We start from the raw sequence: 16,881 nt of genomic DNA, 5'->3' as shown, positions 1-16,881 counted from the left end.
CGTACCATATAGGTTTATTAAGGTTAAAAAATTGCACTTACAGAAATGCTGGTAAAAATGGTCAATAAAGGAGCTGGCCGGCTTGCGAACACCCGGCCACTGTGTTACAGCTCGATGACGTCAGCACATCAGACCTCCCGATGCGCGCTTCGTCACAATCTGACGCTGTCTCGTCTTGTGTTCGCAAGCCGGCCATCTCCTTTCTTGACCATTTTTACCAGCATTTCTGTAAGCGCAATCATTTAACCATCTCCCTGGTGCTTAGTTCAAGATTCTTCCCAATCAATACCTATGGATATTCAACACTCTTTTGGACAGAAGCCCTGGCTGGGTATTTAGCCGCAGGCTCATAAGAGCTTGCCTTTTGGTAAGCACGCACTCTGTGTGGCGGAGGTGCACTGTCTTTGAGAGGTGTTTTTTCACAAGACTATTACCAGTGTTCACTATATGGATTTCATTTATTTTTACAAACACATAGATTGCTGTGTGTTGAATTCACACACATTCATTGTGTGTGTCTGTTCTGGACTATATTCACAACACTATTATTTTTATTTTTTTATTACCTTTGATTTCTCACAGCGCTGCTTTGTTGAACGTTATATATTTTTATGCATCTTGTTTGGTCGTACCTAAAAAGTCCAAGCCCATTTTTTTTCCCCAAAAAATATTTTTTTCTCTAATTCATACAGGACGTGGCACTGGATATTTATACAGTATCCATAGCACCGCTATGTGTTGATACAGTTATTATTCACTTGAAAGTATTTGACTAAGCTCCAGAGAGAGCTGCAATTATTGTTCTATGTTTTGTCTGTGAATTATCCCTCCCAGGGACCATAATGCCCCTCCAGGACAGAGTTATGTGCCAGTATGCCGCTTGCCCCGTCTTTTCTTGCAGGGGGTCTGTTAGCACAGAGTGAAAATTCTGAAATTTCCCTACGTATATTGCAATACATGTTAAAGCTGGCCAACTGTGTGAAAATGATTTGTCTCTGGCCAGTTCCTTCTCTACTTTGCAAAATGACAATACTTACTTATGGCACTGTTTAGTGGGCATATGGTGCCAGCTTGAACATGTTTTGCAATATATGTGAACCATGAATACCTTTTTTTTTGCAAATGTTTGCCAGAAATGTATAAGGATGTATACAATGTACAGAGGGTTAATTCATATCCTCAGTGTTAACGTGTGCTCACACCCCTTTGGCGCCCGATGTTTTATATATATGTAAGCTATTTGAATATGAGAACAGACCTCTCTCCATTTCTGTTAGCACAGAGTGATTCTTCCAGGCACTATGGGGTAGACATACTTTGACTATATAGCAGACCGACCGCCTGTGGTTGGTGCAGGACATGGAAAAACTACATGAGACTCCTACAACAATCTTAAGTGGCTAACTGAGGTGTCTTGAAGTGGCATGAGGAATGTTTGCACACCTTAGGGTTTGGACACAAGAAAGACAGATGGGGAGTGATCAAAGCTCCAATGTCCTAGGAACTCAAGAAAGGCAGACAGAGGTGAGATCCCAGCACCAATGTACTAGGAGCTTAGGAGAGGCAGATGGAGATGGGATCCAAACACTGATGTCCCGGGGGGTGATTAAAGCCAAATGGAGGTGGGATCTCAGTACAAATGTCCCAGGAACTCAGGAGAGGTAGCTGGATGTGGGATCCGAGCACTAATTTCCTAGGTAGATGGAGGTGGGATGCCAGCACCAATGTCCCAGGAACTCGGGTGAGCAGATGGATATGGGATCCAAGCACTGATACCCTAGGGGCTCAGGAAATTCAGATGGAGGTGAGATCCCCCAACACCAATGTCCTAGGAGCTCAGGAGAGGCAGATGGAGGTGAGATCCAAGCACTAATGTTCTAGGAGCTCAGGAAAGGCAGATGGAGGTGGGAGTCCAGCACTAATGTCCTAGGAGCTCAGGAGAGCAGATGGATGTGGGATCCGAGCATTGAATTCCTAGGAGCTCAGAAAATTCAGATGGAGGTGAGATCCCCCAACACCAATGTCCTAGGAGCTCAGGAGAGGCAGATGGAGGTGAGATCCAAGCACTAATGTCCTAGGAGCTCAGGAAAGGCAGATGGAGGTGGGAGTCCAGCACTAATGTCCTAGGAGCTCAGGAGAGCAGATGGATGTGGGATCCGAGCATTGAATTCCTAGGAGCTCAGAAAATTCAGATGGAGGTGAGATCCCAGCACCAATGTTTTAGGAGCTCAGGAGAGGCAGATGGAGGTGGGATCAAAGCACCGATGTTCCTGGAGCTTAGGAGAGGCAGATGGAGGTGAGATCAAAACACTAATGTCATAGAAGCTCAGGAGAGGCAGATGGAGGTGAGATCCTCGCACCAATGTTCCTGGAGCTTAGGAGAGGCAGACGGATGTGGGATCCGAGCACTAATTTCCTAGGCAGACGGAGGTGGGTTGCCAGCACCAATGTCCCAGGAACTCAGGTGAGAAGATGGATATGGGATCCAAGCACTGATATCCTAGGGGCTCAGGAAATTCAGATGGGGGTGAGATCCCAGCACCAATGTCCTAGGAGCTCAGGAGAGGCAGATGGAGGTGAGATCCAAGCACTAATGTCCTAGGAGCTCAGGAAAGGCAGATGGGGGTGGGAGTCCAGCACCAATGCCCTAGGACATCAAGAAAGGCACATGGATGTGAGATCCAAGTACTATTGGCCTAGGAGCTCAGGAGAGCAGATGGATGTGGGATCCGAGCACTGATTTCCTAGGAGCTCAGAAAACTCATATGTAGGTGAGATCAAAGCACGAATGTCCTAGGAGCTCAGGAGAGGCAGATGGAGGTGAGATCAAAACACTAATGTCATAGAAGCTCAGGAGAGGCAGATGGAGGTGAGATCCTAGCACCGATGTTCCTGGAGCTTAGGAGAGGCAGATGGATGTGGGATCTGAGCACTAATGTCCTAGGTAGACGGAGGTGGGTTGCCAGCACCAATGTCCCAGGAACTCAGGTGAGCAGATGGATATGGGATCCAAGCACTGATATCCTAGGGGCTCAGGAAATTCAGATGGAGGTGAGATTCCTGCACCAATGTCCTAGGAGGTCAGGAGAGGCAGATGGAGGTGAGATCCAAGCACTAATGTCCTAGGAGCTCAGGAAAGGCAGATGGGGGTGGGAGTCCAGCACCAATGCCCTAGGACATCAAGAAAGGCACATGGAGGTGAGATCCAAGTACTAATGGCCTAGGAGCTCAGGAGAGCAGATGGATGTGGGATCCGAGCACTGATTTCCTAGGAGCTCAGAAAACTCATGTGTAGGTGAGATCAAAGCCCGAATGTCCTAGGAGCTCAGGAGAGGCAGATGGAGGTGAGATCCCAGCACCAATGTCCTAGGAGCTTAGGAAAGGCCGATGGATATGGTATCCTATCCTAGAACTAATGTAAATGAACTAAATCATAAGGGGGCCATATTTATATTAGCGTTCATTTATAGTATCAGCACACATCTGCATTGATATTCTGAGCCATAAAGTGAGAATAATGTTAGGAAAAGTCCATCAACAAGTAGAAGGAGGTAATTTGTCTATGGAATGTAGGTTCAGCTGAGCATTACAGAGAAAGGAGAATCATCCAAATGATGAGATGAGTTTACTAAACAGGTGCAAAGTTACAATTAATAATGCAAAACAGGTTGAGGATAACAAAGAGCATGTAGACACTGCAGAATAATACAAAACCAAATATGAAAGCTGCATAAACATGGACTCTTCACATCAATGTTTCTGTGACTGAACTAGGGTGACGGGCTGCACAGCTTAGTCTCTATGAGACAACAGAGAGTCTAGCTGAGAATCCCTACTTCAGCAAAACAGTTCAGAACACAAAGTTACATGCAATCATCCTCATAGACATCATCCTTCGCCGTGAAGTCCAGAGTAGCTCTGGTAACACAGGCAAACAGTTGTAATCCAAGGACACAGGAGAGGTCTATGGTCACAACCTCCCATAGGACAGTGCTGGACATTATATTATGCTTATATGCTGGTGTCAATGTGCTGGGTATATTATACTGGTCTCAATGTGCTGGGTATATTATACTGGTCTCAATGTGCTGGGTAGATTATACTGGTCTCAATGTGCAGACTCCATACTGGTCATAGTGTGCTGGCTATAATGTACTTGTTACATAATATGCTAAGTATACTATACTGGTCATATACAGGTCTCAATCTGCAAACTACATACAGGTCATAATGTACTGGTCTAATACTGGTCACAATGTGCTGGTCACATACTGGTTATAATGTGCTGGTCACATACTGGTTATAATGTGCTGGTCACATACTGGTTATAATGTGTTGCTCACATACTTGTTAAAATTTACTCATCATACTGCATACTGGTCACATATGGGTTATACCGGTACCGGTCAAATACCGGCCATAATAAGCAGGCCGCATGCTGGTTATAATGTGTTGATTATATATGGGTCATGATGAACTGGTCACATGCTAGTTATAACGTGCTGGTCATATACTGGTTATAATATGCTGGTCACATACTGGTAATAATGTGCTGGTCACTTACTGGTTATAATTTGTTGCTCATATACTAGTAATGATATGCTGGTCACTTACTGGTTATAATGTGCTAGTCATATACTGGTAATAATGTGCTGGTCACATACTGGTTATAATGTGGTAATAATGTGTTGGGCACATACTGGTTATAATGTGCTGGTCACATACTGGTTATAATGTGGTAATAATGTGTTGGGCGCATACTGGTTATAATGTGCTGGTCACAAACTGGTAATAATTTGCTGGTCACTTACTGGTTATAATGTGCTGGTCATATACTGGTAATAATGTGCTGGTCACATACTAGTTATAATGTGGTAATAATGTGTTGGGCGCATACTGGTTATAATGTGCTGGTCACATACTGGTTATAATGTGGTAATAATGTGTTGGGCGCATACTGGTTATAATGTGCTGATCAAATACTGATTATAATATGCTGGCCACATACTGGTTATACTGTACTGGTCATAAACTGGTTATAATGTGTTTTGCTCACATACTTGTTAAAATTGACTCATCATACTGCATACTGGTCACATATGGGTTATACCGGTACCAGTCAAATACCGGCCATAATAAGCAGGCCACATGCTGGTTATAATGTCTTGATAATATATGAGTAATGATGTACTGGTCACATGCTAGTTATAATGTGCTGGTCATATACTGGTTATAATGTGCTGGTCATATACTGGTTATAATGTGCTGGTCATATACTAGCAATAATATGCTGGTCACTTACTGGTTCTAATGTGCTGGTCATATACTGGTAATAATGTGCTGGTCACATACTGGTAATAATGTGCTGATCATATACTTGTAATATTGTGCTGGTCACATACTGCTAATAATGTGCTGGTCACATGCTGGTCACATACTGGTGATAATGTGCTGGTTACATAATAGTTATAATGTGCTGGTCACACACTGGTTTTAATATTTTGGTCATAATGTGTGAGTAAAGTTTACTGATCTCAATATACTGGATGTAATATGCCAGTCATGATGGACTGGACATAATATACTAATAGTAGCATGCTGGATATTATATGTCAGTCATATTGTGCTGGAATATAGTGGACACAGTATGCTGGATATAAATTGTGTGCGGTAGGCTGGGCACCCTTTATATAGACCAGCACCATGGAGAGCTCCTTGTCAGTGTCAGTTATCAATGAGAGGAACAGCTGTGACCTTCCCCCCAGTGATGTCCCATATTGGCATGTATCTAGTTCCTCTCCATTTCATGTATTAGGATGTATAGCATGGACATAAAAGTAGAATGCTCCCAGTGATGTCCAATATTGGTCTGTCTCTGGTTCCTCAACGTGAGGTGTAGAGTAGAAGGAGTAGATCATTTGTCATGTGTGGGATACACGGAGTAGATCATATCTGAGGTATAAAATATAGAGAATAGATAACACATGAGATGTAGAATACAAAGAGTAGGTAATTTATGAGGTGTACAGTACAATGAGCAGATCATACACAAGGTGTATCTACAAGAAGTGGATCATACGTGAGGTGTAGAGTAGAAGTAGATCATGTGTCATAAGTAGGGTACACCGAGATTATATGTGATGTGTAGAATATAGGCAGTAGATCATACATCAGTAGTAGGATACAAGTAGTAGATCATATGTGAGGTGCAGGGTAAATGGAGTAGATCATACATGAGGTGTAGGGTATATGGATTAAATAATACATGAGGTGTAGGATACACAAGGTAGAGCACACGGGAGGTGAAGCGTAGAAAGAGTAGATCATATGTGAGGTCAAGAGTAGAATAAGTAGATCATATGTGAGATGTCGGATACAAGGTGTACATTTAACGTGAGGTGTGGGGTGCAAGGAGTAGATCATAGATGAGGTATACACTACAAAGAGTAGATCATACATGAAGTATAGGGTACAAGGGGTAGCTCATTAGGGAGGTGTAGAGTAAAAGGAGTAAATCATATGTGAGTTGTAGGATACAAGGTGTAGATTATACTTGCCAGATGTAGGGTACAAGAATTGGATTGTACATGAACTGGTAGGCCCAACAGGTATGTAGTTGTACACAGATGGAAGGTGACCTCTTAGATCTCGTTACTGTAGAGTTACCTTAATAGTAATCACAGAGAGGTGTAGGGTACAAGGAGTAGATCATACGTGATATGTAGGGTACAAGCAGTAGATCATACATGAGGTGTAGGGTACAAGGAGTAGATCATTTGTTATGTGTGGTGTACAAGGAGCAGATCAGACACGAGGTGTAGGGTACAAGAAGTAGATCATATGTAAGATGGGGGGTACAAGAAGTAGATTATACTAGAGATATAGGGTACATGCAGTAGATACTACGTGTAGAGTTAGTAGAGATGCCATATTAGCCTTGAGTCTTGTATCTTCTATTCTTCTAATGTTGGAGTCATATCATTTGGGGTGTGTTGTCACAATTTTATCCTCCATGGTCAGACTGCCCATTATCCTAGGGACTTTCCATGTATATGAGTCGGGGATGGAAGAGGTGGCTGGTGCATCTACCCAAAGCTTTCTTCCATGAAGGATGCCATCCTGAAAACCCCCAACCCTGCTGGGTACCCACCTGACCCCTTCTAGCTTAATATATGGAATCACATTGATCACCAGGAAATACCGACCCTGTCTTGTCCCCCTCTTGTCCATGGTTTGGGTTCTAATGCGTTTACGGAATGCATTGTGTAACCTGAATCATTACTACAGGTACGGCTTCTTTATATTGAACCTCTGTGTATTTACTTTAATTGTTTGTGAAGCTTCTCGATAAAAATGATTGGCACGGAACAGTGGCGTCCATTGTACCTGATACATGTATCTCTTTGTGATTAGTAACAGATTGGCAGTGGCACAGCATGGCATTGTCCGACCGTCTTGTGAAATATCCCCAGCACTCTAGAAATGGCTTTCTGCAAACATTCAAGATCAACAAACATAAATTTAATTTCTTTCAGTCTGTGCCAAGTTGCCGAATTTTGGACCAGGTCCCATGTGTGTTTCCTCAGAGACATCCACCCAAGTTAAAATTAGTCGGTGCAGATCTCCCTGACAGTACTGCGCCTGGTGTCTCCGTGTCCGGGTCTGTCCCCGTCCCATCAGGTACAACGAGGTGAGTGTGACACAAAGAGACCATCTCTGGTCCCAACACAGCCAGTCTGTGCTGGGGTCAGAACTATTTTCTCTAGTTCATCGTGTATCTATTTTAAGGCTGGAGATGGCATTTGCTGGAGGATTTTGATTAGGGTTAGGTGCACTTACATACAGCTGAATTTAGGCTTGCAGTGTGTTGGCTGCTTTGTAAGGTGGGGAAGGTTTTCAGGTATCAAGAGGCTTAGCCCTTGTACACACGGTCGGAGATTCCGACAACCAAATCCGTCGGCTTTTGTCCGACGGATTTTGTCCGAAACTGTTGTATACACACGGTCGGACGAAGTTGTCGGAAAATCCGACGTGATGACGTTATTTCGTTACGACGGGACTACGTTCAGGCTAGTAGCCAATAGCTTTGATGTAGGAATTTGATCTGAGCATGCGTGGCACTTTGTCCGATCGGAATTCTCTACACATGATCGGTAGTATGTCCGATCGGAGCATTTTGTCTGAAAATATTTCCGGCAAGTTGGAAAAGTTGGTCCGACGGATATTCCGATGGAAACAGTCCGATGCAGACCACACAAAGTCGGAATGTACAAGGGCTAAGAGATGTGAGTTGCCTCACTAATGTGCTGATTCTTAATAATATTACAAAGTGCAGGCAGGAGGTGGGGCAGTGTGCAGGCAAGAGACAGAGCAGTGTGCAGGTAGGAGATGAGGCAGTGTGCAGGCAGGAGGTGGGGCAGTGTGCAGGCAAGAGACAGAGCAGTGTGCAGGTAGGAGATGAGGCAGTGTGCAGGCAGGAGGTGGGGCAGTGTGCAGGCAAGAGACAGAGCAGTGTGCAGGTAGGAGATGAGGCAGTGTGCAGGCAGGAGGTGGGGCTTTGTGCAGGGAGGAGTTGGGGCAGTGTGCAGACAGGAGACAAGGCAGTGTGCAGGAAGTGGTGTAGCATGCAGACAGGAGGCGGGGTAGTGTGCAGACAGGAGGTGGTGCAGTGTTCAGGCAGGAGGTGGTGCATTGTTCAGGCAGGAGGTGGGGCAGTGTGCAGGTAGGAGGCAGGGTAGTGTGCAGGCAGTAGATGGGGCTTTGTGCAGGCAGGAGATGGAGCAGTGTGCAGGCGGGGGTGGCTGTATGCAGGCAGGAGGTGGGGCAGTATGCAGGCAGGAGACCGGTCAGTGTGCAGGCAGAAGATGGGGCAGTGTGCAGGCAGCAGATAAGGCAGTGTGCAGGCAGGAGGTGGGGCAGTGTGCAGGTAGGAGGCAGGGTAGTGTGCAGGCAGTAGATGGGGCTTTGTGCAGGCAGGAGATAGAGCAGTGTGCAGGTGGGGGTGGCTGTATGCAGGCAGGAGGTGGGGCAGTATGCAGGCAGGAGACCGGTCAGTGTGCAGGCAGAAGATGGGGCAGTGTGCAGGCAGCAGATAAGGCAGTGTGCAGGCAGGAGGTGTGGCTTTGTGCAGGCAAAAGATGGGGCAGAGTGCAGGCAGGAGATAGGGCAGTGTGCAGGCAGAACACAGGGCGGTGTGCAGGCAGAACACAGGGCGGTGTGCAGGCAGAACACAGGGCGGTGTGCAGGCAGAACACAGGGCGGTGTGCAGGCAGGAGATGGGGCAGTGTGCAGGCAGGAGTTGGGGCAGTGTGCAGACAGGAAGTGGGGCAGTGTGCAGGCGAGAAGGTGTGGCAGAGTTCAGTTGGGAGGTGGGGCAGTGTGCAGACAGGAGATGGGGCAGTGTGCAGACAGGAGATGGGGCAGTGTGCAGACAGGAGATGGAGCATTGTGAAGACAGGAGGTGGGGCAGTGTTCAGGCAGGAGGTGGGGCAGTGTGTAGGCAGGAGTTGGGGTAGTGTTTAGGCAGGAGGTGGGGCAGTGTGCAGGCAGGAGAGGGAGCTGTGTGCAGGCAGGAGGGGGGGCAGTGTTCAGGCAGCAGATGAGGCAGTGTGCAGGTAGGTGGTGGGGCTTTGTTCAGGCAGGAGTTGGGGCAGTGTGCAGGCAGGGGATGGGGCAGTGTGCAGGCAGGAGGTGGGGCAGTGTGCGGGCAGGAGGTGGGACAGTGTGCAGGCGGGAGGTGGGGCAGTGTGCAGTCGGGAGGTGGGGCAGTGTGCAGTCGGGAGGTGGTGCAGTGTGCAGTCGGGAGATGGGGCAGTGTGAAGACAGGAGGTGGGGCAGTGTGCAGGCAGGAGGGAACTGTGTGCAGGCGTGAGATGGGGCAGTGTGCAGGCAGGAGTCGGGCAGTGGGCAGGCAGGAAACGGGGCAGTGTGCAGACAGGAGGTAGGGCAGTGTGCAGACAGGAGATGGGACATTGTGCAGAGAGGAGATGTGGCAGTGTGCAGGCAGGATGAAGAGCAGTGTGCAGGCAGGAGGAAGGGCAGTGTGCAGGCAGGAGGAAGGGCAGTGTGCAGGCAGGAGGTGGGGCACCGTGCAGGCAGGAGGTGGGGCACCGTGCAGGCAGGAGGTGGGGCACTGTGCAGGCAGGAGATAGGGCAGTGTGCAGACAGGTGATGGGACATTGTGCAGACAGGAGGTGGGGCAGTGTGCAGGCAGGAGGTAGGGCAGTGTGCAGGCAGGAGGTGGGGCAGTGTGCAGGCAGGAGGTGGGGCACCGTGCAGGCAGGAGGTGGGGCACCGTGCAGGCAGGAGGTGGGGCACCGTGCAGGCAGGAGGTGGGGCACTGTGCAGGCAGGAGGGGGCACTATGCAGGCAGGAGGTGGGGCAGTGTGCAGACAGGTGATGGGGCAGTGTGCAGACAGGTGATGGGGCAGTGTGCAGGCAGGAGGTGGGGCAGTGTGCAGGCAGGAGGTGGGGCACTGTGCAGGCAGGAGGTGGGGCACTGTGCAGGCAGGAGGGGGCACTATGCAGGCAGGAGGTGGGGCAGTGTGCAGGCAGGAGGTAGGGCAGTGTGCAGACAGGAGGTGGGGCAGTGTGCAGGCAGGAGGTGGGGCAGTGTGCAGGCAGGAGGTGGGGCAGTGTGCAGGCAGGAGGTGGGGCACCATGCAGGCAGGAGGTGGGGCACCATGCAGGCAGGAGGTGGGGCAGTGTGGAGGCAGGAGGAAGAGCAGTGTGCAGGCAGGAGATGGGGCAGTGGCACACAGTTTGCAGCCAGTCTATCACACTAGGGATGGCTGATCACAAGACTATGTGTGTTGGTGTACTATTCTTTTGGCAGGTAATACAATTCTTGTGTTTCATTTTGGAGATTAGATGTTTGGATACAATTACCTTTTAAACTCTATGACCATCTTGATGACATTGAGAACAATGCTGTTATTTTTAGGCTTAGAGAACAATGCTCAAATCTAAGGCTGCCCCTACTCACACTGACCTTACTATAACACTGAATCTCCCTAAAACACATTACGCTAACCCAACCTATAACCTTAACACTGAATCTCCCTATAACCCTCACACTAACGATACCTGTAACCCTAACACTGACTCTTCCTATAACTTTCACATTGACCCTACATATAACCCTAACTCTGACTCTCCCTATAACTGTCGCATGGACCCTACATATAACCCTAACACTGACTCTCCCTATAACCCTCACATTCACCCCATCTGAAACCCTAACACTAACTCTTCCTATAACCCTCACATTCACCCCATCTGAAACCCTAACATTGAATCTACTGTATAACCCTACCTGTAAAGCCTTGTACACACGGTCGGAGAATCCGTCGGATTGTGTCCTATCGAACCGTGTCGTCGGATAATCCGACTGTGTGTGGTATTCTGATTCCGTCCGAATCTCCGTCGGACCCAATTTTCCAACATGTTGGAAATATTTCCCGACCAACTGGGCCGGTCGGACCTAATCCGATCATGTGTAGAGGATTTTGATCGGACCAAGTGCCACGCATGCTCAGATCAAATTCCTACATCAAAGCTATTGGCTACAAGCCTGAACGTAGTCCCATCGTAACGAAATTACGTCATCACGTCGGATTTTCCGACAACTTCGTCCGACCGTGTGTATGCAACAGTTTCGGACAAGATTCGACGGACAAAATCCGACGGGCAGAATCCGACGGATTTGGTTGTGGAAATCTCCGACCGTGTGTACAGGGGCTAACCCTAACACTGAATTAACATATGACCCTGACACCAACCCTACCTGTAACTCTAAAACTGACCCTCCCTATAACCCCCATGCTAAACCTACCTGTAACCCTAAGGCTCGGTTTATACTGCCACGGCCTGAAAGTCACGCGACTTACAGTGAGACTTTGCCAGGAGACTTCCAGGTGACTTGGGTACTACTTTGAGGCACAAGTTGGATAGAAGTCGCCTTGAAGTAGTACGCAAACTTTTTCTAAAGTCGGAGTGACTTCAGAAGTGCTAATTAGGATGGCTCTCATTGACTAACATGGTATTTCACATGTCACATGACTTGGGGTCTCCCAAGTCACGGCAGGGTGAACTGAGACTTATGTTGCGTACACACGATCAGACTATCCGGCGGACTTAGTCTGGCGGACAAACCGAACGAGCAGACCTGCCCACACACAACGGGACTTTTCCGGCGGACTATGGCGGGAGTCCGCCGTACTTTTGAAATGAACGGACTTGCCCACACACGGAGGAAAGTCCGTTCATTTTGAACGCGGCTCCAGGTAGCCGGGACTAGCGAAGGAAGTCCTCTGGGACTGTGACATCATAATGGGCGGGGCCACCACCCGGTGACCCCGCCCATTGTCCCTATACAAGTCGCCGCACAACACGTCCCTGTCATTACGGCCAGAGACAGAGACATCTCAAGGAAGAAGAAGAGAAGAACAGAAGAAGGCGACGACGACAGAAGACCGGGCCACCGCTAGTAAAAGAGCTAGAGGAAGGAGCGGAGGCCCGGCAAGAAGAACCGAAGAGGGGGGCAAGTCGGAAGTCCCCGAAGTCGGAAGAAGACCCCTGGACTGCGGCGGCGATGAAGAAGAAAGCCGGGCTCCTCCGCTAGTGAAAGAGCTAGTAAAAGAGCAGAAGATAGCGGAGGAGTCTGGCGAGAAGACCCCCATGACGGAAGAAGACCACCGCAGCTGTGCAATAAATCATTTTAAAAACATGTGTTGTGTTTTATTTTTACACTTTTTTTTCACAGGTGAATGGGTCAAGACCATGCCTCAAGACCAAGTCCGCCGGATTGTTTGATCGTGTGTACGCGGTATTACACTGACTAAAACCCTTAGCCCCTGTACACACGGTCGGAGATTTCGACAACTAAATCTGTCGGATTTTGTCCATCGGATTTTGTCCGAAACTGTTGCATACACACGGTCGGACTAAGTTGTCGAAAAATCCGATCTTTCAGAACGTGATGACGTAATTTCGTTACGATGGGACTACGTTCAGGCTAGTAGCCAATAGCTTTGATGTAGGAATTTGATCTGAGCATGCGTGGCACTTGGTCCGATCGGAATTCTCTACACATGATCGGAGTATGTCCGATCGAACCAGTTGGTCGGGAAATATTTCCAACAAGTTGGAAAATTGGGTCCGACGGATATTCCGACGGAATCAGTCCGATGCAGACCACACACAGTCGGATTATCCGACAACGCGGTCCGATAGGACACATTCCGACGGATTCTCCGACCGTGTGTACAAGGGCTTACACTAACCCTACCTGTAACCCTAACACTAAACCGCCCTATAACTCTCACACTGGCCATACCTTTAAGCCTCTCAATAACCCTCCTGTAATCCTTAAATTGACACCAACCCTACCTGCGTCCGTAACACTAATATTCCCACTGTCCTTCCCTGTAACCCTAAGCCCTTGTACACACGGTCGGAGATTCCGACAACCAAATCTGTCGGATTTTGTCCGTCGGATTTTGTCCGAAACTGTTGTATACACACAGTCGGACAAAGTTGTCGGAAAATCCGACGTGAAGACGTTATTTCGTTACGATGGGACTACGTTCAGGCTAGTAGCCAATAGCTTTGGTGTAGGAATTTGATCTGAGCATGCGTGGCACTTTGTCTGATCGGAATTCTCTACACATGATCGGAGTATGTCCGATCGGAGCATTTTGTCTGAAAATTTTACCAACAAGTTGGAAAACTTGGTCCGTCGGATACTCCGACAGAAACAGTCCGATGCAGACCACACACAGTCGGAATATCCGACAAAACGGTCCGATCGGACACATTCCATCGGAATCTCCGACCGTGTGTACAAGGGCTGACACTGACCTTCCCTGTAACTCTAACACTGACCTTCCCTGTAACCCTAACACTGACCTTCCCTGTAACCCTAACACTGACCTTCCCTGTAACCCTAACACTGACCTTCCCTGTAACCCTAACACTGACCTTCCCTGTAACTCTTACACCAACTGGAAACTTCACAGTAACCTGCCCAACAACCTTGGGCATAAGCCTCTTCTGCAGTCCTTAAACCTATCCTCCATGCAACCCTTTACAGTAAACCCCCTCCAATCCTAAAACAAATGTTCCCTCCCCCTGTGACCCTTACACTAAGCCACCCTGTAAATCCTAAACTTCATGCCTACCCTCCTGTAGCCTTCATACTAACCCTTTCTGTACCCCAACACTAACCTTTCCTTTAATCCTAACCCTTTATGTAACCCTACTCTTCATACTAACCCACCCTTTAACTATAACACTAACCCTTCATTAAACCCTAACATTAACTCCCCCCCCCCATAAACTTTACACTAAGCTTCTCTATAACCTCAACATTCCGATTAACCCCGCAAACGTTAGACCTAACCCCGTAAATCTACCTTCCCTTAAAGGGCCACTACAGTGAAGTATATTGTGATGATGGTATTTAGTATGCAGTATGAATTCTTTATTCCTTTCTTTCACTGCACAGGCCTTTAGTTATACTTCTTCGTATCAATATCATTCATATCAATCTTCGTAGGTTCAGTTGTTTTCTTTCAGTTCATTCACTCTTTAGTATATCAGACCCAATACATGCTAACTCATTGCAAAAGCCTAATAGAAGGTGGAGCTGTTACTACAACTTACTCCGCCCATGCTCTCCTTATTCTTCATTTATCTTTGTTTTTGCTGTGGTTTTTTTTATGCTGTGTAATGGTATTGTTTCATTGATTTTGTCTACTGTGAGGCTCATCTTGACAGGGTGGGTGGCACCGGGTTTATTCCAAGTCTTATTATGATTCAAGGCGGTCTTATGGTGGTAAGGGTTTGGGCTGATGATGTTCTGCTTGGTGGGCTTTGAAGGACTTGGGGAAGGTGTAGCACCGAGTAACCCCAACAGTGACAATGATCTTCTCTTCAGCGATGGGCAGTGCCCATGTTGTGCTGTATTTCTCCAAGACCATCAGGTCATCTTGGGATCTCTCTGTTGGTGACTGTAATAGATGATCTGTATACATCAGGAGCGCCACCTAGAGGTCATGTAGAGTCAGGCCTGGTCCTGAGGCACTGCACCCGGCTGTCCCTCATTTTGAAGGACTGTCCCATTGATGGAACCAAATATCCTTCCTGGTTGTCCCTTCTTTAGGTGGAAGGACCAGCTTAAAAATGTATTTTTTTCCGTTCACCTACATAGTGAAATCAGCTTTCCCTCCTATCCTAGTCTGAAAACATTTCACTAATAGACTCGCCCTTTTCCCCACCAACCCCTCTTTCTCCTCGTTCCTCCTTCCTCGTTCTCCTTCTTTCTCTCCCCATCCATCTCTTCTTCACTCTCTTTCTTCTCTCACCCTCTTTTCATTTTCCTTTCCTCAATCTCTTTCCCTTTCTCCCCCTTCCATCGCTCCTTTCCTCCCTCCCTTTTGTTTGCTTCTTACCCGTCTTTTCCTCATTCGCTTACTTTCCAAATGCCTCATTTCCTTACTCCCTCTTCTCCTCCTTTTTTCTCACCTACTTCTCTCCTCCTCTCCCTTCTCCCTCATATTTTCCTTCTCTTCCCATCCTTCTTTTCCCCGCTCTCTTCTCTTTTTTCCTCTATCACTTTCCTTCTCTCTCCATCGCTGCTCTCCCCCATTCTCTCTCTCTCTTGTCCCTCTTTTGCACCTTTTTTTCTTCTATTCCAATTCCTCTTTTTCTACTTTTTCTTTCTCTCTATCCCTCTTTTCCTAACTCTCTGTCCTTCTCTCCCCATCCCTCCTTTCCTCACTCTCTCTAGTCTCCCCATCTCTCCTCTTCTCTCTCTCATCACACCAACCCTCCTCTCCTCTTTCTCGTCTCCCCATCCCTCCTCTCCCCATCTCTTGTCTCCCCCATCCCTCCTCTCCTCTCTCTCTTGTCTCCCCATCCCCTCCTCTCCTCTCTCTCATCTCCCCATCCCTCCTCTCCTCTCTTTCGTCTCTCCATCCCTCCTCTCTTGCCTCCCCACCCCTCCTCTCCTTGCCTCTCTCTCATCTCCCCATCCCTCCTCTCCTCTCTCTTGTCTCCCCATCCCTTCTCTCCTCTCTCTCTCTCCTTTCCCCATCCATCCTCTCCTCTTTTTCGTCTCCCCATCCCTCCTCTCCTGTCTCCCTTCTCCCCACCCCTCCTCTCTCTCTTGTCTCCCCATCCCTCCTCTCCTCTCTCTCGTTTCCCCATCCCTCCTCTCTCTCTCTCTCCCTCTCATCTCCCCATCCCTCCTCTCCTATCTCTCTTGTCTCCCCATCCCTCCTCTCCTCTCTCTCGTATTCCCATCCCTCTTCTCTCTCTCTCATCTCCGTATCCCTCCTCTCTCTCTCTCTCCTCTCCCCACCCATCCCTCCTCTACTCTCTCTCTCATCTCCCTATCCTTCCTCTCCTCTCTCATCTCCCCATCCCTCCTCTCCTCTTTCTCGTCTCCCCATCCCTCCTCTCCTCTCTCTCTTGTCTCCCCACCCCTCTTCTCTCTCTCTCGTCTCCCTATCCCTCCTCTCTCTCTCCTCTCCCCACCCATCCCTCCTCTCACTCTCATTTCCCCCATCCCTCCTTTCTCCTCTCTCTCGTCTCCCCATCCTTCCTCTCCTCTCTCTCTCTCTCGTCTCCCCATCCCTCCTCTCTCTCTCTCGTCTCCCCATCCCTCCTCTCTCTCTCGTTTCCCCACCCTTCCTCTCCTCTCTCTCTTGTCTCCCCATCCTTCCTCTCCTCTCTCTCTCTTGTCTTCCCATCCTTCCTCTCCTCTCTCTCTCTTGTCTCCCCATCCCTCCTCTCCTCTCTCTCGTATTCCCATCCCTCTTCTCTCTCTCTCATCTCCGTATCCCTCCTCTCTCTCTCTCCTCTCCCCACCCATCCCTC

At 48.2% G+C, this 16,881-nt stretch overlaps 1 protein-coding gene across 1 annotated transcript in view; it reads left to right on the top strand.

The window, feature by feature from the left end:
* Positions 1–7,575: 7,575 nt before the first annotated feature.
* ATP2B2 (ATPase plasma membrane Ca2+ transporting 2) overlaps positions 7,576–16,881 on the top strand; it is a gene marked incomplete in the record, with an annotated part of 240,335 nt that continues 231,029 nt past the window's right edge. The window contains 1 exon segment of the mRNA XM_077451567.1: positions 7,576–7,670.

Source organism: Lithobates pipiens, unplaced genomic scaffold (assembly GCF_037356315.1).
Source record: "Lithobates pipiens isolate NorthernLeopardFrog02 unplaced genomic scaffold, aLitPip1_a1.2 Scaffold_23, whole genome shotgun sequence".
Classification (NCBI taxonomy): Eukaryota; Metazoa; Chordata; class Amphibia; order Anura; family Ranidae; genus Lithobates; species Lithobates pipiens.
This window is presented reverse-complemented; position numbering and strand designations above follow the sequence as displayed.